We start from the raw sequence: 24,926 nt of genomic DNA, 5'->3' as shown, positions 1-24,926 counted from the left end.
TCCTACAAACAGAAATGATTAACAATAAAACAGTAACAATAAAACAGTAAAAGTAGAAGAATCACAAAAGATGACAGCAACAAAAAAAACAAACTATTTTTGATTTTTAAATTTTTTTATTTTTTGGGGGGGATTTGTATTTTTAATTTTTTTTTTTTACTTTTTTTTTCACGTCCACGTATCAGTGGTACCTCGTATGGAAAAAGGATGACACCAAGTCCCAAACTATCTTGCCACTGCTCCCCATGTAGTCTGGGCATCCGGGGGGCTCCACGTGACTATATTTTTCCTCATAAATCTGAAACTTACATGTATAGCCTGTTGCCCTCTCACAGGTCTTATACATCTTGACCCCATATCTGGCACGCTTGCTGGGGAGAAACTGTTTGATTACAAGGCAGCCAGAAAATTGAATGAGGGACTCATCAATGCAGATGTTTTTATGGGGAGTATGCATATCTGCAAATTTTTGGTTAAAGTGATTTACGAGGGGCCGAATTTTGTGGAGCCGGTCAAATTCAGGGTCACCCCGAGGACGACTGAGTGTGTTGTCGTAGAAGTGCATAAAACGCATTATCGTCTCATATCTATGCCTGGCCATGGCAGTAGAGAACACGGACATATGAACAAGCGGGCCTGTGGACCAATACAACCGCAATTGATATTTTTTATTAATGCCCATGTTGCAGGCAATCTGACGCTATCTGGGAGGGGCGCTAACTGGCGCTAACACTATCGGAAGTCACCGGTGACACTAATACAGTGATCAGTAAAAATCTGTTCACTGTAATCAATGACACTGGTGACAGGGCAGTGAGGGCGTTAACTGGGGGGGGGGAGGCGATCAAGGGGTTAAATGGGATTACTGGTGTACTAGCGGGAAAACTGGCGCTATCTGGGATGGGCGCTAACACTATTGGAAGTCGCCAGGGACACTGATACAGTGATCAGTAAACATGTGTTCACTGATCAATGACACAGGTGACAGGGAATTGAAGGGGTTAACTGGGGGGGGGGTGAAGAGAGGGTTAAATGTGTCCTAGGTGTGTTCTATCTGTGGGTTAGTGCTGTTTTACTCACATTTCTTCTGTCTTCTTCTCTGAAAACTTAGCCACTCATGTGTGCTCCGTCCTGTAGTCCAATGCAACGTTGTGTAAGAGTGATGGTTTCAGCCTCATTGTCGAACTCTGGAATAATCCTCAGTCTTCAAAACCTCCTGGCTAACCTATGACAAAAAAAACACAACACCTATATCAATATTACTGTATTGGGAGCAAGTAGTCAATCATCTACTTAACATAAATTACACTAAAAATGGAAAAACATGTTTACACCCACAACCACACACATATTAATATATAAAGTTATACACATGTATGTTTTGAGTCTTAAAATGTGGAAAGAAAACTTAGCCATTTTAGTGTGCTCCGTCCTGTAGTCCAATGCAACGTTGTGCAAGAGTGATGGTTTCAGCCTCATTGTCGAACTTTGGAATAATCCTCAGTCTTTAAAACCTCTTGGCTAACCTATGACAAAAAAGAAAACAACACATATATAAATATTTCTGCATTTGGACCAAGTAACCAATCATCTACTTAACAAAAATTACGCTAAATATGTAAAAACATGCAAAGACCCACAACCACACACATATTAATATATAAAGTTATACACATGTATGTTTTGAGTCTTAAAATGTGGAAGGAAAACTTAGCATCCACCCACTTCTAATGGTGGGCACACATGAAATGTGCCAACAGATATAAAATATGTATGCCAAAGCATAGGGTCCATCCACCGATTGGCCACCCCAGGCCCCCATGCTTTGGCATATATTCTCTTTTTTTAACTGCGGATGAAAAATCTCATCCAACAGCACTGCCCACATTGATTTATGTCTATTCTGAGAGCAAGTTCCTGTTGCTGTCAGAATAAAACGGTCAGTGTTGCAGCTGAAAACATTCCTACAAACAGAAATGATTAACAATAAAACAGTAACAGTAAAACAGTAAAAGTAGAAGAATCACAAAAAATGACAGCAACAAAAAAAACTAACTATTTTTGATTTTTAAATTTTTTTATTTTTTGGGGGGATTTGTATTTTTACTTTTTTTTTTTTTACTTTTTTTTTCAAACTTTAAACATTTTTAAAACAGATGGTCGGGTCTCTCCAAATGCAATAGCCAGTTTCCTGACTACCTAACATCTTTCGAGACCCTGTGTAAATGTGCCCTGAACTGTGCCGTGCTGTACCCTATATTAATAGTTCACTAGTGTATGGTAGAGGCGGAAGCAGCGCTGCCCACATTGATTTATGTCTATTCTGAGAGCAAGTTCCTGCTGCTGTCAGAATAAACAGGTCAGTGTTGCAGCTGAAAGCATTCCTACAAACAGAAATGATTAACAATAAAACAGTAACAATAAAACAGTAAAAGTAGAAGAATCACAAAAAATGACAGCAACAAAAAAAACTAACTATTTTTGATTTTTAAATTTTTTTATTTTTTGGGAAGGATTTGTACTTTTAATTTTTTTTTTTTTACTTTTTTTTCAAACTTTAAACATTTTTAAAACAGATGGTCGGGTCTCTCCAAATGCGATAGCCAGTTTCCTGGCTACCTAACATCTTTTGAGACCCTGTGTAAATGTGCCCTGAACTGTGCCATGCTGTACCCTATATTAATAGTTCACTAGTGTATGGTAGAGGTGGAAGCAGCGCTGCCCACATTGATTTATGTCTATTCTGAGAGCAAGTTCCTGTTGCTGTCAGAATAAACAGGTCAGTGTTGCAGCTGAAAGCATTCCTACAAACAGAAATGATTAACAATAAAACAGTAACAATAAAACAGTAAAAGTAGAAGAATCACAAAAGATGACAGCAACAAAAAAAACAAACTATGTTTGATTTTTAAATTTTTTTATTTTTTGGGGGGGATTTGTATTTTTACTTTTTTTTTTTTTACTTTTTTTTTTCAAACTTTAAACATTTTTAAAACAGATGGTCGGGTCTCTCCAAATGCGATAGCCAGTTTTCTGACTACCTAACATCTTTCGAGACCCTGTGTAAATGTGCCCTGAACTGTGCCGTGCTGTACCCTATATTAATAGTTCACTAGTGTATGGTAGAGGCGGAAGCAGCGCTGCCCACATTGATTTATGTCTATTCTGAGAGCAAGTTCCTGTTGCTGTCAGAATAAACAGGTCAGTGTTGCAGCTGAAAGCATTCCTACAAACAGAAATGATTAACAATAAAACAGTAACAATAAAACAGTAAAAGTAGAAGAATCACAAAAAATGACAACAAAAAAACTAACTATTTTTGATTTTTACATTTTTTTATTTTTTGGGGGGGATTTGTATTTTTAATTTTTTTTTTTTTACTTTTTTTTTCACGTCCACGTATAAGTGGTACCTCATATGGAAAAAGGATGACACCAAGTCCCAAACTATCTTGCCACTGCTCCCCATGTAGTCTGGGCATCCGGGGGGCTCCACGTGACTATATTTTTCCTCATAAATCTGAAACTTACATGTATAGCCTGTTGCCCTCTCACAGGTCTTATACATCTTGACCCCATATCTGGCACGCTTGCTGGGGAGAAACTGTTTGATTACAAGGCAGCCAGAAAATTGAATGAGGGACTCATCAATGCAGATGTTTTTATGGGGAGTATACATATCTGCAAATTTTTGGTTAAAGTGATTTACGAGGGGCCGAATTTTGTGGAGCCGGTCAAATTCAGGGTCACCCCGAGGACGACTGAGTGTGTTGTCGTAGAAGTGCATAAAACGCATTATCGTCTCATATCTATGCCTGGCCATGGCAGTAGAGAACACGGACATATGAACAAGCGGGCCTGTGGACCAATACAACCGCAATTGATATTTTTTATTAATGCCCATGTTGCAGGCAATCTGACGCTATCTGGGAGGGGCGCTAACTGGCGCTAACACTATCGGAAGTCACCGGTGACACTAATACAGTGATCAGTAAAAATCTGTTCACTGTAATCAATGACACTGGTGACAGGGCAGTGAGGGCGTTAACTGGGGGGGGGGAGGCGATCAAGGGGTTAAATGGGATTACTGTTGTACTAGCGGGAAAACTGGAGCTATCTGGGATGGGCGCTAACACTATTGGAAGTCGCCAGGGACACTGATACAGTGATCAGTAAACATGTGTTCACTGATCAATGACACAGGTGACAGGGAATTGAAGGGGTTAACTGGGGGGGGTGAAGAGAGGGTTAAATGTGTCCTAGGTGTGTTCTATCTGTGGGTTAGTGCTGTTTTACTCACATTTCTTCTGTCTTCTTCTCTGAAAACTTAGCCACTCATGTGTGCTCCGTCCTGTAGTCCAATGCAACGTTGTGTAAGAGTGATGGTTTCAGCCTCATTGTCGAACTCTGGAATAATCCTCAGTCTTCAAAACCTCCTGGCTAACCTATGACAAAAAAAACACAACACCTATATCAATATTACTGTATTGGGAGCAAGTAGTCAATCATCTACTTAACATAAATTACACTAAAAATGGAAAAACATGTTTACACCCACAACCACACACATATTAATATATAAAGTTATACACATGTATGTTTTGAGTCTTAAAATGTGGAAAGAAAACTTAGCCATTTTAGTGTGCTCCGTCCTGTAGTCCAATGCAACGTTGTGCAAGAGTGATGGTTTCAGCCTCATTGTCGAACTTTGGAATAATCCTCAGTCTTTAAAACCTCTTGGCTAACCTATGACAAAAAAGAAAACAACACATATATAAATATTTCTGCATTTGGACCAAGTAACCAATCATCTACTTAACAAAAATTACGCTAAATATGTAAAAACATGCAAAGACCCACAACCACACACATATTAATATATAAAGTTATACACATGTATGTTTTGAGTCTTAAAATGTGGAAGGAAAACTTAGCATCCACCCACTTCTAATGGTGGGCACACATGAAATGTGCCAACAGATATAAAATATGTATGCCGAAGCATAGGGTCCATCCACCGATTGGCCACCCCAGGCCCCCATGCTTTGGCATGTATTCTCTTTTTTTAACTGCGGATAAAAAATCTCATCCAACAGCACTGCCCACATTGATTTATGTCTATTCTGAGAGCAAGTTCCTGTTGCTGTCAGAATAAAACGGTCAGTGTTGCAGCTGAAAACATTCCTACAAACAGAAATGATTAACAATAAAACAGTAACAGTAAAACAGTAAAAGTAGAAGAATCACAAAAAATGACAGCAACAAAAAAAACTAACTATTTTTGATTTTTAAATTTTTTTATTTTTTGGGGGGATTTGTATTTTTACTTTTTTTTTTTTTACTTTTTTTTTCAAACTTTAAACATTTTTAAAACAGATGGTCGGGTCTCTCCAAATGCAATAGCCAGTTTCCTGACTACCTAACATCTTTCGAGACCCTGTGTAAATGTGCCCTGAACTGTGCCGTGCTGTACCCTATATTAATAGTTCACTAGTGTATGGTAGAGGCGGAAGCAGCGCTGCCCACATTGATTTATGTCTATTCTGAGAGCAAGTTCCTGCTGCTGTCAGAATAAACAGGTCAGTGTTGCAGCTGAAAGCATTCCTACAAACAGAAATGATTAACAATAAAACAGTAACAATAAAACAGTAAAAGTAGAAGAATCACAAAAAATGACAGCAACAAAAAAAACTAACTATTTTTGATTTTTAAATTTTTTTATTTTTTGGGAAGGATTTGTACTTTTAATTTTTTTTTTTTTTACTTTTTTTTCAAACTTTAAACATTTTTAAAACAGATGGTCGGGTCTCTCCAAATGCGATAGCCAGTTTCCTGGCTACCTAACATCTTTTGAGACCCTGTGTAAATGTGCCCTGAACTGTGCCATGCTGTACCCTATATTAATAGTTCACTAGTGTATGGTAGAGGTGGAAGCAGCGCTGCCCACATTGATTTATGTCTATTCTGAGAGCAAGTTCCTGTTGCTGTCAGAATAAACAGGTCAGTGTTGCAGCTGAAAGCATTCCTACAAACAGAAATGATTAACAATAAAACAGTAACAATAAAACAGTAAAAGTAGAAGAATCACAAAAGATGACAGCAACAAAAAAAACAAACTATTTTTGATTTTTAAATTTTTTTATTTTTTGGGGGGGATTTGTATTTTTACTTTTTTTTTTTTTACTTTTTTTTTTCAAACTTTAAACATTTTTAAAACAGATGGTCGGGTCTCTCCAAATGCGATAGCCAGTTTCCTGGCTACCTAACATCTTTTGAGACCCTGTGTAAATGTGCCCTGAACTGTGCCATGCTGTACCCTATATTAATAGTTCACTAGTGTATGGTAGAGGTGGAAGCAGCGCTGCCCACATTGATTTATGTCTATTCTGAGAGCAAGTTCCTGTTGCTGTCAGAATAAACAGGTCAGTGTTGCAGCTGAAAGCATTCCTACAAACAGAAATGATTAACAATAAAACAGTAACAATAAAACAGTAAAAGTAGAAGAATCACAAAAGATGACAGCAACAAAAAAAACAAACTATTTTTGATTTTTAAATTTTTTTATTTTTTGGGGGGGATTTGTATTTTTACTTTTTTTTTTTTTACTTTTTTTTTTCAAACTTTAAACATTTTTAAAACAGATGGTCGGGTCTCTCCAAATGCGATAGCCAGTTTTCTGACTACCTAACATCTTTCGAGACCCTGTGTAAATGTGCCCTGAACTGTGCCGTGCTGTACCCTATATTAATAGTTCACTAGTGTATGGTAGAGGCGGAAGCAGCGCTGCCCACATTGATTTATGTCTATTCTGAGAGCAAGTTCCTGTTGCTGTCAGAATAAACAGGTCAGTGTTGCAGCTGAAAGCATTCCTACAAACAGAAATGATTAACAATAAAACAGTAACAATAAAACAGTAAAAGTAGAAGAATCACAAAAAATGACAACAAAAAAACTAACTATTTTTGATTTTTACATTTTTTATTTTTTGGGGGGATTTGTATTTTTAATTTTTTTTTTTTACTTTTTTTTTCACGTCCACGTATAAGTGGTACCTCATATGGAAAAAGGATGACACCAAGTGCCAAACTATCTTGCCACTGCTCCCCATGTAGTCTGGGCATCCGGGGGGCTCCACGTGGCTATATTTTTCCTCATAAATCTGAAACTTACATGTATAGCCTGTTGCCCTCTCACAGGTCTTATACATCTTGACCCCATATCTGGCACGCTTGCTGGGGAGAAACTGTTTGATTACAAGGCAGCCAGAAAATTGAATGAGGGACTCATCAATGCAGATGTTTTTATGGGGAGTATACATATCTGCAAATTTTTGGTTAAAGTGATTTACGAGGGGCCGAATTTTGTGGAGCCGGTCAAATTCAGGGTCACCCCGAGGACGACTGAGTGTGTTGTCGTAGAAGTGCATAAAACGCATTATCGTCTCATATCTATGCCTGGCCATGGCAGTAGAGAACACGGACATATGAACAAGCGGGCCTGTGGACCAATACAACCGCAATTGATATTTTTTATTAATGCCCATGTTGCAGGCAATCTGACGCTATCTGGGAGGGGCGCTAACTGGCGCTAACACTATCGGAAGTCACCGGTGACACTAATACAGTGATCAGTAAAAATCTGTTCACTGTAATCAATGACACTGGTGACAGGGCAGTGAGGGCGTTAACTGGGGGGGGGGAGGCGATCAAGGGGTTAAATGGGATTACTGGTGTACTAGCGGGAAAACTGAAGCTATCTGGGATGGGCGCTAACACTATTGGAAGTCGCCAGGGACACTGATACAGTGATCAGTAAACATGTGTTCACTGATCAATGACACAGGTGACAGGGAATTGAAGGGGTTAACTGGGGGGGGGTGAAGAGAGGGTTAAATGTGTCCTAGGTGTGTTCTATCTGTGGGTTAGTGCTGTTTTACTCACATTTCTTCTGTCTTCTTCTCTGAAAACTTAGCCACTCATGTGTGCTCCGTCCTGTAGTCCAATGCAACGTTGTGTAAGAGTGATGGTTTCAGCCTCATTGTCGAACTCTGGAATAATCCTCAGTCTTCAAAACCTCCTGGCTAACCTATGACAAAAAAAACACAACACCTATATCAATATTACTGTATTGGGAGCAAGTAGTCAATCATCTACTTAACATAAATTACACTAAAAATGGAAAAACATGTTTACACCTACAACCACACACATATTAATATATAAAGTTATACACATGTATGTTTTGAGTCTTAAAATGTGGAAAGAAAACTTAGCCATTTTAGTGTGCTCCGTCCTGTAGTCCAATGCAACGTTGTGCAAGAGTGATGGTTTCAGCCTCATTGTCGAACTTTGGAATAATCCTCAGTCTTTAAAACCTCTTGGCTAACCTATGACAAAAAAGAAAACAACACATATATAAATATTTCTGCATTTGGACCAAGTAACCAATCATCTACTTAACAAAAATTACGCTAAATATGTAAAAACATGCAAAGACCCACAACCACACACATATTAATATATAAAGTTATACACATGTATGTTTTGAGTCTTAAAATGTGGAAGGAAAACTTAGCATCCACCCACTTCTAATGGTGGGCACACATGAAATGTGCCAACAGATATAAAATATGTATGCCGAAGCATAGGGTCCATCCACCGATTGGCCACCCCAGGCCCCCATGCTTTGGCATGTATTCTCTTTTTTTAACTGCGGATAAAAAATCTCATCCAACAGCACTGCCCACATTGATTTATGTCTATTCTGAGAGCAAGTTCCTGTTGCTGTCAGAATAAAACGGTCAGTGTTGCAGCTGAAAACATTCCTACAAACAGAAATGATTAACAATAAAACAGTAACAGTAAAACAGTAAAAGTAGAAGAATCACAAAAAATGACAGCAACAAAAAAAACTAACTATTTTTGATTTTTAAATTTTTTTATTTTTTGGGGGGATTTGTATTTTTACTTTTTTTTTTTTTACTTTTTTTTTCAAACTTTAAACATTTTTAAAACAGATGGTCGGGTCTCTCCAAATGCAATAGCCAGTTTCCTGACTACCTAACATCTTTCGAGACCCTGTGTAAATGTGCCCTGAACTGTGCCGTGCTGTACCCTATATTAATAGTTCACTAGTGTATGGTAGAGGCGGAAGCAGCGCTGCCCACATTGATTTATGTCTATTCTGAGAGCAAGTTCCTGCTGCTGTCAGAATAAACAGGTCAGTGTTGCAGCTGAAAGCATTCCTACAAACAGAAATGATTAACAATAAAACAGTAACAATAAAACAGTAAAAGTAGAAGAATCACAAAAGATGACAGCAACAAAAAAAACAAACTATTTTTGATTTTTAAATTTTTTTATTTTTTGGGGGGGATTTGTATTTTTACTTTTTTTTTTTTTACTTTTTTTTTTCAAACTTTAAACATTTTTAAAACAGATGGTCGGGTCTCTCCAAATGCGATAGCCAGTTTTCTGACTACCTAACATCTTTCGAGACCCTGTGTAAATGTGCCCTGAACTGTGCCGTGCTGTACCCTATATTAATAGTTCACTAGTGTATGGTAGAGGCGGAAGCAGCGCTGCCCACATTGATTTATGTCTATTCTGAGAGCAAGTTCCTGTTGCTGTCAGAATAAACAGGTCAGTGTTGCAGCTGAAAGCATTCCTACAAACAGAAATGATTAACAATAAAACAGTAACAATAAAACAGTAAAAGTAGAAGAATCACAAAAAATGACAACAAAAAAACTAACTATTTTTGATTTTTACATTTTTTATTTTTTGGGGGGATTTGTATTTTTAATTTTTTTTTTTTTACTTTTTTTTTCACGTCCACGTATAAGTGGTACCTCATATGGAAAAAGGATGACACCAAGTGCCAAACTATCTTGCCACTGCTCCCCATGTAGTCTGGGCATCCGGGGGGCTCCACGTGGCTATATTTTTCCTCATAAATCTGAAACTTACATGTATAGCCTGTTGCCCTCTCACAGGTCTTATACATCTTGACCCCATATCTGGCACGCTTGCTGGGGAGAAACTGTTTGATTACAAGGCAGCCAGAAAATTGAATGAGGGACTCATCAATGCAGATGTTTTTATGGGGAGTATACATATCTGCAAATTTTTGGTTAAAGTGATTTACGAGGGGCCGAATTTTGTGGAGCCGGTCAAATTCAGGGTCACCCCGAGGACGACTGAGTGTGTTGTCGTAGAAGTGCATAAAACGCATTATCGTCTCATATCTATGCCTGGCCATGGCAGTAGAGAACACGGACATATGAACAAGCGGGCCTGTGGACCAATACAACCGCAATTGATATTTTTTATTAATGCCCATGTTGCAGGCAATCTGACGCTATCTGGGAGGGGCGCTAACTGGCGCTAACACTATCGGAAGTCACCGGTGACACTAATACAGTGATCAGTAAAAATCTGTTCACTGTAATCAATGACACTGGTGACAGGGCAGTGAGGGCGTTAACTGGGGGGGGGAGGCGATCAAGGGGTTAAATGGGATTACTGGTGTACTAGCGGGAAAACTGGAGCTATCTGGGATGGGCGCTAACACTATTGGAAGTCGCCAGGGACACTGATACAGTGATCAGTAAACATGTGTTCACTGATCAATGACACAGGTGACAGGGAATTGAAGGGGTTAACTGGGGGGGGGTGAAGAGAGGGTTAAATGTGTCCTAGGTGTGTTCTATCTGTGGGTTAGTGCTGTTTTACTCACATTTCTTCTGTCTTCTTCTCTGAAAACTTAGCCACTCATGTGTGCTCCGTCCTGTAGTCCAATGCAACGTTGTGTAAGAGTGATGGTTTCAGCCTCATTGTCGAACTCTGGAATAATCCTCAGTCTTCAAAACCTCCTGGCTAACCTATGACAAAAAAAACACAACACCTATATCAATATTACTGTATTGGGAGCAAGTAGTCAATCATCTACTTAACATAAATTACACTAAAAATGGAAAAACATGTTTACACCCACAACCACACACATATTAATATATAAAGTTATACACATGTATGTTTTGAGTCTTAAAATGTGGAAAGAAAACTTAGCCATTTTAGTGTGCTCCGTCCTGTAGTCCAATGCAACGTTGTGCAAGAGTGATGGTTTCAGCCTCATTGTCGAACTTTGGAATAATCCTCAGTCTTTAAAACCTCTTGGCTAACCTATGACAAAAAAGAAAACAACACATATATAAATATTTCTGCATTTGGACCAAGTAACCAATCATCTACTTAACAAAAATTACGCTAAATATGTAAAAACATGCAAAGACCCACAACCACACACATATTAATATATAAAGTTATACACATGTATGTTTTGAGTCTTAAAATGTGGAAGGAAAACTTAGCATCCACCCACTTCTAATGGTGGGCACACATGAAATGTGCCAACAGATATAAAATATGTATGCCAAAGCATAGGGTCCATCCACCGATTGGCCACCCCAGGCCCCCATGCTTTGGCATATATTCTCTTTTTTTAACTGCGGATGAAAAATCTCATCCAACAGCACTGCCCACATTGATTTATGTCTATTCTGAGAGCAAGTTCCTGTTGCTGTCAGAATAAAACGGTCAGTGTTGCAGCTGAAAACATTCCTACAAACAGAAATGATTAACAATAAAACAGTAACAATAAAACAGTAAAAGTAGAAGAATCACAAAAAATGACAGCAACAAAAAAAACTAACTTTTTGATTTTTAAATTTTTTTATTTTTTGGGAAGGATTTGTACTTTTAATTATTTTTTTTTTTACTTTTTTTTTCAAACTTTAAACATTTTTAAAACAGATGGTCGGGTCTCTCCAAATGCGATAGCCAGTTTCCTGGCTACCTAACATCTTTTGAGACCCTGTGTAAATGTGCCCTGAACTGTGCCATGCTGTACCCTATATTAATAGTTCACTAGTGTATGGTAGAGGTGGAAGCAGCGCTGCCCACATTGATTTATGTCTATTCTGAGAGCAAGTTCCTGTTGCTGTCAGAATAAACAGGTCAGTGTTGCAGCTGAAAGCATTCCTACAAACAGAAATGATTAACAATAAAACAGTAACAGTAAAACAGTAAAAGTAGAAGAATCACAAAAAATGACAGCAACAAAAAAAACTAACTATTTTTGATTTTTAAATTTTTTTATTTTTTGGGGGGATTTGTATTTTTACTTTTTTTTTTTTTACTTTTTTTTTCAAACTTTAAACATTTTTAAAACAGATGGTCGGGTCTCTCCAAATGCGATAGCCAGTTTCCTGACTACCTAACATCTTTCGAGACCCTGTGTAAATGTGCCCTGAACTGTGCCGTGCTGTACCCTATATTAATAGTTCACTAGTGTATGGTAGAGGCGGAACCAGCGCTGCCCACATTGATTTATGTCTATTCTGAGAGCAAGTTCCTGTTGCTGTCAGAATAAACAGGTCAGTGTTGCAGCTGAAGGCATTACCTACAAACAGAAATGATTAACAATAAAACAGTAACAATAAAACAGTAAAAGTAGAAGAATCACAAAAAATGACAGCAACAAAAAAAACTAACTATTTTTGATTTTTAAATTTTTTTATTTTTTGGGAAGGATTTGTACTTTTAATTTTTTTTTTTTTTTTACTTTTTTTTTCAAACTTTAAACATTTTTAAAACAGATGGTCGGGTCTCTCCAAATGCGATAGCCAGTTTCCTGGCTACCTAACATCTTTTGAGACCCTGTGTAAATGTGCCCTGAACTGTGCCGTGCTGTACCCTATATTAATAGTTCACTAGTGTATGGTAGAGGTGGAAGCAGCGCTGCCCACATTGATTTATGTCTATTCTGAGAGCAAGTTCCTGTTGCTGTCAGAATAAACAGGTCAGTGTTGCAGCTGAAAGCATTCCTACAAACAGAAATGATTAACAATAAAACAGTAACAATAAAACAGTAAAAGTAGAAGAATCACAAAAAATGACAGCAACAAAAAAAACAAACTATTTTTGATTTTTAAATTTTTTTATTTTTTTGGGGGGGATTTGTATTTTTACTTTTTTTTTTTACTTTTTTTTTCAAACTTTAAACATTTTTAAAACAGATGGTCGGGTCTCTCCAAATGCGATAGCCAGTTTTCTGACTACCTAACATCTTTCGAGACCCTGTGTAAATGTGCCCTGAACTGTGCCGTGCTGTACCCTATATTAATAGTTCACTAGTGTATGGTAGAGGCGGAAGCAGCGCTGCCCACATTGATTTATGTCTATTCTGAGAGCAAGTTCCTGTTGCTGTCAGAATAAACAGGTCAGTGTTGCAGCTGAAAGCATTCCTACAAACAGAAATGATTAACAATAAAACAGTAACAATAAAACAGTAAAAGTAGAAGAATCACAAAAAATGACAATAAAAAAACTAACTATTTTTGATTTTTACATTTTTTTATTTTTTGGGGGGATTTGTATTTTTAATTTTTTTTTTTTTACTTTTTTTTTCACGTCCACGTATAAGTGGTACCTCATATGGAAAAAGGATGACACCAAGTCCCAAACTATCTTGCCACTGCTCCCCATGTAGTCTGGGCATCCGGGGGGCTCCACGTGACTATATTTTTCCTCATAAATCTGAAACTTACATGTATAGCCTGTTGCCCTCTCACAGGTCTTATACATCTTGACCCCATATCTGGCACGCTTGCTGGGGAGAAACTGTTTGATTACAAGGCAGCCAGAAAATTGAATGAGGGACTCATCAATGCAGATGTTTTTATGGGGAGTATACATATCTGCAAATTTTTGGTTAAAGTGATTTACGAGGGGCCGAATTTTGTGGAGCCGGTCAAATTCAGGGTCACCCCGAGGACGACTGAGTGTGTTGTCGTAGAAGTGCATAAAACGCATTATCGTCTCATATCTATGCCTGGCCATGGCAGTAGAGAACACGGACATATGAACAAGCGGGCCTGTGGACCAATACAACCGCAATTGATATTTTTTATTAATGCCCATGTTGCAGGCAATCTGACGCTATCTGGGAGGGGCGCTAACTGGCGCTAACACTATCGGAAGTCACCGGTGACACTAATACAGTGATCAGTAAAAATCTGTTCACTGTAATCAATGACACTGGTGACAGGGCAGTGAGGGCGTTAACTGGGGGGGGGAGGCGATCAAGGGGTTAAATGGGATTACTGGTGTACTAGCGGGAAAACTGGCGCTATCTGGGATGGGCGCTAACACTATTGGAAGTCGCCAGGGACACTGATACAGTGATCAGTAAACATGTGTTCACTGATCAATGACACAGGTGACAGGGAATTGAAGGGGTTAACTGGGGGGGGGGGTGAAGAGAGGGTTAAATGTGTCCTAGGTGTGTTCTATCTGTGGGTTAGTGCTGTTTTACTCACATTTCTTCTGTCTTCTTCTCTGAAAACTTAGCCACTCATGTGTGCTCCGTCCTGTAGTCCAATGCAACGTTGTGTAAGAGTGATGGTTTCAGCCTCATTGTCGAACTCTGGAATAATCCTCAGTCTTCAAAACCTCCTGGCTAACCTATGACAAAAAAAACACAACACCTATATCAATATTACTGTATTGGGAGCAAGTAGTCAATCATCTACTTAACATAAATTACACTAAAAATGGAAAAACATGTTTACACCTACAACCACACACATATTAATATATAAAGTTATACACATGTATGTTTTGAGTCTTAAAATGTGGAAAGAAAACTTAGCCATTTTAGTGTGCTCCGTCCTGTAGTCCAATGCAACGTTGTGCAAGAGTGATGGTTTCAGCCTCATTGTCGAACTTTGGAATAATCCTCAGTCTTTAAAACCTCTTGGCTAACCTATGACAAAAAAGAAAACAACACATATATAAATATTTCTGCATTTGGACCAAGTAACCAATCATCTACTTAACAAAAATTACGCTAAATATGTAAAAACATGCAAAGACCCACAACCACACACATATTAATATATAAAGTTATACACATGTATGTTTTGAGTCTTAAAATGTGGAAGGAAAACTTAGCATCCACCCACTTCTAATGGTGGGCACACATGAAATGTGCCAACAGATATAAAATATGTATGCCGAAGCATAGGGTCCATCCACCGATTGGCCACCCCAGGCCCCCATGCTTTGGCATATATTCTCTTTTTTTAACTGCGGATGAAAAATCTCATCCAACAGCACTGCCCACATTGATTTATGTCTATTCTGAGAGCAAGTTCCTGTTGCTGTCAGAATAAAACGGTCAGTGTTGCAGCTGAAAACATTCCTACAAACAGAAATGATTAACAATAAAACAGTAACAGTAAAACAGTAAAAGTAGAAGAATCACAAAAAATGACAGCAACAAAAAAAACTAACTATTTTTGATTTTTAAATTTTTTTATTTTTTGGGGGGATTTGTTTTTTTACTTTTTTTTTTTTTACTTTTTTTTTCAAACTTTAAACATTTTTAAAACAGATGGTCGGGTCTCTCCAAATGCAATAGCCAGTTTCCTGACTACCTAACATCTTTCGAGACCCTGTGTAAATGTGCCCTGAACTGTGCCGTGCTGTACCCTATATTAATAGTTCACTAGTGTATGGTAGAGGCGGAAGCAGCGCTGCCCACATTGATTTATGTCTATTCTGAGAGCAAGTTCCTGCTGCTGTCAGAATAAACAGGTCAGTGTTGCAGCTGAAAGCATTCCTACAAACAGAAATGATTAACAATAAAACAGTAACAATAAAACAGTAAAAGTAGAAGAATCACAAAAAATGACAGCAACAAAAAAAACTAACTATTTTTGATTTTTAAATTTTTTTATTTTTTGGGAAGGATTTGTACTTTTAATTTTTTTTTTTTTTACTTTTTTTTCAAACTTTAAACATTTTTAAAACAGATGGTCGGGTCTCTCCAAATGCGATAGCCAGTTTCCTGGCTACCTAAAATCTTTCGAGACCCTGTGTAAATGTGCCCTGAACTGTGCCATGCTGTACCCTATATTAATAGTTCACTAGTGTATGGTAGAGGTGGAAGCAGCGCTGCCCACATTGATTTATGTCTATTCTGAGAGCAAGTTCCTGTTGCTGTCAGAATAAACAGGTCAGTGTTGCAGCTGAAAGCATTCCTACAAACAGAAATGATTAACAATAAAACAGTAACAATAAAACAGTAAAAGTAGAAGAATCACAAAAAATGACAGCAACAAAGAAGAAACAAACTATTTTTGATTTTTAAATTTTTTTATTTTTTGGGGGGGGATTTGTATTTTTACTTTTTTTTTTTTACTTTTTTTTTCAAACTTTAAACATTTTTAAAACAGATGGTCGGGTCTCTCCAAATGCGATAGCCAGTTTTCTGACTACCTAACATCTTTCGAGACCCTGTGTAAATGTGCCCTGAACTGTGCCGTGCTGTACCCTATATTAATAGTTCACTAGTGTATGGTAGAGGCGGAAGCAGCGCTGCCCACATTGATTTATGTCTATTCTGAGAGCAAGTTCCTGTTGCTGTCAGAATAAACAGGTCAGTGTTGCAGCTGAAAGCATTCCTACAAACAGAAATGATTAACAATAAAACAGTAACAATAAAACAGTAAAAGTAGAAGAATCACAAAAAATGACAACAAAAAAACTAACTATTTTTGATTTTTACATTTTTTTATTTTTTGGGGGGGATTTGTATTTTTAATTTTTTTTTTTTTACTTTTTTTTTCACGTCCACGTATAAGTGGTACCTCATATGGAAAAAGGATGACACCAAGTCCCAAACTATCTTGCCACTGCTCCCCATGTAGTCTGGGCATCCGGGGGGCTCCACGTGACTATATTTTTCCTCATAAATCTGAAACTTACATGTATAGCCTGTTGCCCTCTCACAGGTCTTATACATCTTGACCCCATATCTGGCACGCTTGCTGGGGAGAAACTGTTTGATTACAAGGCAGCCAGAAAATTGAATGAGGGACTCATCAATGCAGATGTTTTTATGGGGAGTATACATATCTGCAAATTTTTGGTTAAAGTGATTTACGAGGGGCCGAATTTTGTGGAGCCGGTCAAATTCAGGGTCACCCCGAGGACGACTGAGTGTGTTGTCGTAGAAGTGCATAAAACGCATTATCGTCTCATATCTATGCCTGGCCATGGCAGTAGAGAACACGGACATATGAACAAGCGGGCCTGTGGACCAATACAACCGCAATTGATATTTTTTATTAATGCCCATGTTGCAGGCAATCTGACGCTATCTGGGAGGGGCGCTAACTGGCGCTAACACTATCGGAAGTCACCGGTGACACTAATACAGTGATCAGTAAAAATCTGTTCACTGTAATCAATGACACTGGTGACAGGGCAGTGAGGGCGTTAACTGGGGGGGGGAGGCGATCAAGGGGTTAAATGGGATTACTGGTGTACTAGCGGGAAAACTGGCGCTATCTGGGATGGGCGCTAACACTATTGGAAGTCGCCAGGGACACTGATACAGTGATCAGTAAACATGTGTTCACTGATCAATGACACAGGTGACAGGGAATTGAAGGGGTTAACTGGGGGGGGGGTGAAGAGAGGGTTAAATGTGTCCTAGGTGTGTTCTATCTGTGGGTTAGTGCTGTTTTACTCACATTTCTTCTGTCTTCATCTCTGAAAACCTAGCCACTCATGTGTGCTCCGTCCTGTAGTCCAATGCAACGTTGTGTAAGAGTGATGGTTTCAGCCTCATTGTCGAACTCTGGAATAATCCTCAGTCTTCAAAACCTCTTGGCTAACCTATGACAAAAAAGAAAACAACACATATATAAATATTTCTGCATTTGGACCAAGTAACCAATCATCTACTTAACAAAAATTACGCTAAATATGTAAAAACATGCAAAGACCCACAACCACACACATATTAATATATAAAGTTATACACATGTATGTTTTGAGTCTTAAAATGTGGAAGGAAAACTTAGCATCCACCCACTTCTAATGGTGGGCACACATGAAATGTGCCAACAGATATAAAATATGTATGCCGAAGCATAGGGTCCATCCACCGATTGGCCACCCCAGGCCCCCATGCTTTGGCATGTATTCTCTTTTTTTAACTGTGGATGAAAAATCTCATCCAACAGCACTGCCCACATTGATTTATGTCTATTCTGAGAGCAAGTTCCTGTTGCTGTCAGAATAAAACGGTCAGTGTTGCATCTGAAAACATTCCTACAAACAGAAATGATTAACAATAAAACAGTAACAGTAAAACAGTAAAAGTAGAAGAATCACAAAAAATGACAGCAACAAAAAAAACTAACTATTTTTGATTTTTAAATTTTTTTATTTTTTGGGGGGATTTGTATTTTTACTTTTTTTTTTTTTACTTTTTTTTTCAAACTTTAAACATTTTTAAAACAGATGGTCGGGTCTCTCCAAATGCAATAGCCAGTTTCCTGACTACCTAACATCTTTCGAGACCCTGTGTAAATGTGCCCTGAACTGTGCCGTGCTGTACCCTATATTAATAGTTCACTAGTGTATGGTAGAGGCGGAAGCAGCGCTGCCCACATTGATTTATGTCTATTCTGAGAGCAAGTTCCTGCTGCTGTCAGAATAAACAGGTCAGTGTTGCAGCTGAAAGCATTCCTACAATCAGAAATGATTAACAATAAAACAGTAACAATAAAACAGTAAAAGTAGAAGAATCACAAAAAATGACAGCAACAAAAAAAACTAACTATTTTTGATTTTTAAATTTTTTTATTTTTTGGGAAGGATTTGTACTTTTAATTTTTTTTTTTTTTACTTTTTTTTCAAACTTTAAACATTTTTAAAACAGATGGTCGGGTCTCTCCAAATGCGATAGCCAGTTTCCTGGCTACCTAACATCTTTTGAGACCCTGTGTAAATGTGCCCTGAACTGTGCCATGCTGTACCCTATATTAATAGTTCACTAGTGTATGGTAGAGGTGGAAGCAGCGCTGCCCACATTGATTTATGTCTATTCTGAGAGCAAGTTCCTGTTGCTGTCAGAATAAACAGGTTAGTGTTGCAGCTGAAAGCATTCCTACAAACAGAAATGATTAACAATAAAACAGTAACAATAAAACAGTAAAAGTAGAAGAATCACAAAAAATGACAGCAACAAAAAAAAAACAAACTATTTTTGAATTTTAAATTTTTTTATTTTTTGGGGGGGGATTTGTATTTTTACTTTTTTTTTTTTACTTTTTTTTTCAAACTTTAAACATTTTTAAAACAGATGGTCGGGTCTCTCCAAATGCGATAGCCAGTTTTCTGACTACCTAACATCTTTCGAGACCCTGTGTAAATGTGCCCTGAACTGTGCCGTGCTGTACCCTATATTAATAGTTCACTAGTGTATGGTAGAGGCGGAAGCAGCGCTGCCCACATTGATTTATGTCTATTCTGAGAGCAAGTTCCTGTTGCTGTCAGAATAAACAGGTCAGTGTTGCAGCTGAAAGCATTCCTACAAACAGAAATGATTAACAATAAAACAGTAACAATAAAACAGTAAAAGTAGAAGAATCACAAAAAATGACAACAAAAAAACTAACTATTTTTGATTTTTACATTTTTTTATTTTTTGGGGGGATTTGTATTTTTAATTTTTTTTTTTTTACTTTTTTTTTCACGTCCACGTATAAGTGGTACCTCATATGGAAAAAGGATGACACCAAGTCCCAAACTATCTTGCCACTGCTCCCCATGTAGTCTGGGCATCCGGGGGGCTCCACGTGACTATATTTTTCCTCATAAATCTGAAACTTACATGTATAGCCTGTTGCCCTCTCACAGGTCTTATACATCTTGACCCCATATCTGGCACGCTTGCTGGGGAGAAACTGTTTGATTACAAGGCAGCCAGAAAATTGAATGAGGGACTCATCAATGCAGATGTTTTTATGGGGAGTATACATATCTGCAAATTTTTGGTTAAAGTGATTTACGAGGGGCCGAATTTTGTGGAGCCGGTCAAATTCAGGGTCACCCCGAGGACGACTGAGTGTGTTGTCGTAGAAGTGCATAAAACGCATTATCGTCTCATATCTATGCCTGGCCATGGCAGTAGAGAACACGGACATATGAACAAGCGGGCCTGTGGACCAATACAACCGCAATTGATATTTTTTATTAATGCCCATGTTGCAGGCAATCTGACGCTATCTGGGAGGGGCGCTAACTGGCGCTAACACTATCGGAAGTCACCGGTGACACTAATACAGTGATCAGTAAAAATCTGTTCACTGTAATCAATGACACTGGTGACAGGGCAGTGAGGGCGTTAACTGGGGGGGGGGAGGCGATCAAGGGGTTAAATGGGATTACTGGTGTACTAGCGGGAAAACTGGCGCTATCTGGGATGGGCGCTAACACTATTGGAAGTCGCCAGGGACACTGATACAGTGATCAGTAAACATGTGTTCACTGATCAATGACACAGGTGACAGGGAATTGAAGGGGTTAACTGGGGGGGGTGAAGAGAGTGTTAAATGTGTCCTAGGTGTGTTCTATCTGTGGGTTAGTGCTGTTTTACTCACATTTCTTCTGTCTTCTTCTCTGAAAACTTAGCCACTCATGTGTGCTCCGTCCTGTAGTCCAATGCAACGTTGTGTAAGAGTGATGGTTTCAGCCTCATTGTCGAACTCTGGAATAATCCTCAGTCTTCAAAACCTCCTGGCTAACCTATGACAAAAAAAACACAACACCTATATCAATATTACTGTATTGGGAGCAAGTAGTCAATCATCTACTTAACATAAATTACACTAAAAATGGAAAAACATGTTTACACCCACAACCACACACATATTAATATATAAAGTTATACACATGTATGTTTTGAGTCTTAAAATGTGGAAAGAAAACTTAGCCATTTTAGTGTGCTCCGTCCTGTAGTCCAATGCAACGTTGTGCAAGAGTGATGGTTTCAGCCTCATTGTCGAACTTTGGAATAATCCTCAGTCTTTAAAACCTCTTGGCTAACCTATGACAAAAAAGAAAACAACACATATATAAATATTTCTGCATTTGGACCAAGTAACCAATCATCTACTTAACAAAAATTACGCTAAATATGTAAAAACATGCAAAGACCCACAACCACACACATATTAATATATAAAGTTATACACATGTATGTTTTGAGTCTTAAAATGTGGAAGGAAAACTTAGCATCCACCCACTTCTAATGGTGGGCACACATGAAATGTGCCAACAGATATAAAATATGTATGCCGAAGCATAGGGTCCATCCACCGATTGGCCACCCCAGGCCCCCATGCTTTGGCATATATTCTCTTTTTTTAACTGCGGATGAAAAATCTCATCCAACAGCACTGCCCACATTGATTTATGTCTATTCTGAGAGCAAGTTCCTGTTGCTGTCAGAATAAAACGGTCAGTGTTGCAGCTGAAAACATTCCTACAAACAGAAATGATTAACAATAAAACAGTAACAATAAAACAGTAAAAGTAGAAGAATCACAAAAAATGACAGCAACAAAAAAAACTAACTTTTTGATTTTTAAATTTTTTTATTTTTTGGGAAGGATTTGTACTTTTAATTATTTTTTTTTTTACTTTTTTTTTCAAACTTTAAACATTTTTAAAACAGATGGTCGGGTCTCTCCAAATGCGATAGCCAGTTTCCTGGCTACCTAACATCTTTTGAGACCCTGTGTAAATGTGCCCTGAACTGTGCCATGCTGTACCCTATATTAATAGTTCACTAGTGTATGGTAGAGGTGGAAGCAGCGCTGCCCACATTGATTTATGTCTATTCTGAGAGCAAGTTCCTGTTGCTTTCAGAATAAACAGGTCAGTGTTGCAGCTGAAAGCATTCCTACAAACAGAAATGATTAACAATAAAACAGTAACAGTAAAACAGTAAAAGTAGAAGAATCACAAAAAATGACAGCAACAAAAAAAACTAACTATTTTTGATTTTTAAATTTTTTTATTTTTTGGGGGGATTTGTATTTTTACTTTTTTTTTTTTTACTTTTTTTTTCAAACTTTAAACATTTTTAAAACAGATGGTCGGGTCTCTCCAAATGCGATAGCCAGTTTCCTGACTACCTAACATCTTTCGAGACCCTGTGTAAATGTGCCCTGAACTGTGCCGTGCTGTACCCTATATTAATAGTTCACTAGTGTATGGTAGAGGCGGAAGCAGCGCTGCCCACATTGATTTATGTCTATTCTGAGAGCAAGTTCCTGTTGCTGTCAGAATAAACAGGTCAGTGTTGCAGCTGAAGGCATTCCTACAAACAGAAATTATTAACAATAAAACAGTAACAATAAAACAGTAAAAGTAGAAGAATCACAAAAAATGACAGCAACAAAAAAAACTAACTATTTTTGATTTTTAAATTTTTGTATTTTTTGGGAAGGATTTGTACTTTTAATTTTTTTTTTTTTTTTACTTTTTTTTTCAAACTTTAAACATTTTTAAAACAGATGGTCGGGTCTCTCCAAATGCGATAGCCAGTTTCCTGGCTACCTAACATCTTTTGAGACCCTGTGTAAATGTGCCCTGAACTGTGCCGTGCTGTACCCTATATTAATAGTTCACTAGTGTATGGTAGAGGTGGAAGCAGCGCTGCCCACATTGATTTATGTCTATTCTGAGAGCAAGTTCCTGTTGCTGTCAGAATAAACAGGTCAGTGTTGCAGCTGAAAGCATTCCTACAAACAGAAATGATTAACAATAAAACAGTAACAATAAAACAGTAAAAGTAGAAGAATCACAAAAAATGACAGCAACAAAAAAAACAAACTATTTTTGATTTTTAAATTTTTTTATTTTTTTTGGGGGGGATTTGTATTTTTACTATTTTTTTTTACTTTTTTTTTCAAACTTTAAACATTTTTAAAACAGATGGTCGGGTCTCTCCAAATGCGATAGCCAGTTTTCTGACTACCTAACATCTTTCGAGACCCTGTGTAAATGTGCCCTGAACTGTGCCGTGCTGTACCCTATATTAATAGTTCACTAGTGTATGGTAGAGGCGGAAGCAGCGCTGCCCACATTGATTTATGTCTATTCTGAGAGCAAGTTCCTGTTGCTGTCAGAATAAACAGGTCAGTGTTGCAGCTGAAAGCATTCCTACAAACAGAAATGATTAACAATAAAACAGTAACAATAAAACAGTAAAAGTAGAAGAATCACAAAAAATGACAGCAACAAAAAAAAACAAACTATTTTTGATTTTTAAATTTTTTTATTTTTTGGGGGGGGATTTGTATTTTTACTTTTTTTTTTTTACTTTTTTTTTCAAACTTTAAACATTTTTAAAACAGATGGTCGGGTCTCTCCAAATGCGATAGCCAGTTTTCTGACTACCTAACATCTTTCGAGACCCTGTGTAAATGTGCCCTGAACTGTGCCGTGCTGTACCCTATATTAATAGTTCACTAGTGTATGGTAGAGGCGGAAGCAGCGCTGCCCACATTGATTTATGTCTATTCTGAGAGCAAGTTCCTGTTGCTGTCAGAATAAACAGGTCAGTGTTGCAGCTGAAAGCATTCCTACAAACAGAAATTATTAACAATAAAACAGTAACAATAAAACAGTAAAAGTAGAAGAATCACAAAAAATGACAACAAAAAAACTAACTATTTTTGATTTTTACATTTTTTTATTTTTTGGGGGGGATTTGTATTTTTAATTTTTTTTTTTTTACTTTTTTTTTCACGTCCACGTATAAGTGGTACCTCATATGGAAAAAGGATGACACCAAGTCCCAAACTATCTTGCCACTGCTCCCCATGTAGTCTGGGCATCCGGGGGGCTCCACGTCACTATATTTTTCCTCATAAATCTGAAACTTACATGTATAGCCTGTTGCCCTCTCACAGGTCTTATACATCTTGACCCCATATCTGGCACGCTTGCTGGGGAGAAACTGTTTGATTACAAGGCAGCCAGAAAATTGAATGAGGGACTCATCAATGCAGATGTTTTTATGGGGAGTATACATATCTGCAAATTTTTGGTTAAAGTGATTTACGAGGGGCCGAATTTTGTGGAGCCGGTCAAATTCAGGGTCACCCCGAGGACGACTGAGTGTGTTGTCGTAGAAGTGCATAAAACGCATTATCGTCTCATATCTATGCCTGGCCATGGCAGTAGAGAACACGGACATATGAACAAGCGGGCCTGTGGACCAATACAACCGCAATTGATATTTTTTATTAATGCCCATGTTGCAGGCAATCTGACGCTATCTGGGAGGGGCGCTAACTGGCGCTAACACTATCGGAAGTCACCGGTGACACTAATACAGTGATCAGTAAAAATCTGTTCACTGTAATCAATGACACTGGTGACAGGGCAGTGAGGGCGTTAACTGGGGGGGGGAGGCGATCAAGGGGTTAAATGGGATTACTGGTGTACTAGCGGGAAAACTGGCGCTATCTGGGATGGGCGCTAACACTATTGGAAGTCGCCAGGGACACTGATACAGTGATCAGTAAACATGTGTTCACTGATCAATGACACAGGTGACAGGGAATTGAAGGGGTTAACTGGGGGGGGGGTGAAGAGAGGGTTAAATGTGTCCTAGGTGTGTTCTATCTGTGGGTTAGTGCTGTTTTACTCACATTTCTTCTGTCTTCATCTCTGAAAACCTAGCCACTCATGTGTGCTCCGTCCTGTAGTCCAATGCAACGTTGTGTAAGAGTGATGGTTTCAGCCTCATTGTCGAACTCTGGAATAATCCTCAGTCTTCAAAACCTCTTGGCTAACCTATGACAAAAAAGAAAACAACACATATATAAATATTTCTGCATTTGGACCAAGTAACCAATCATCTACTTAACAAAAATTACGCTAAATATGTAAAAACATGCAAAGACCCACAACCACACACATATTAATATATAAAGTTATACACATGTATGTTTTGAGTCTTAAAATGTGGAAGGAAAACTTAGCATCCACC

The sequence above is a fragment of the Staurois parvus genome, unplaced genomic scaffold (genome assembly GCF_062004578.1).
Source record: "Staurois parvus isolate SC_StPar_1 unplaced genomic scaffold, SC_StPar_1.0 ptg001805l, whole genome shotgun sequence".
NCBI lineage: Eukaryota > Metazoa > Chordata > Amphibia > Anura > Ranidae > Staurois > Staurois parvus.
This window is presented reverse-complemented; position numbering follows the sequence as displayed.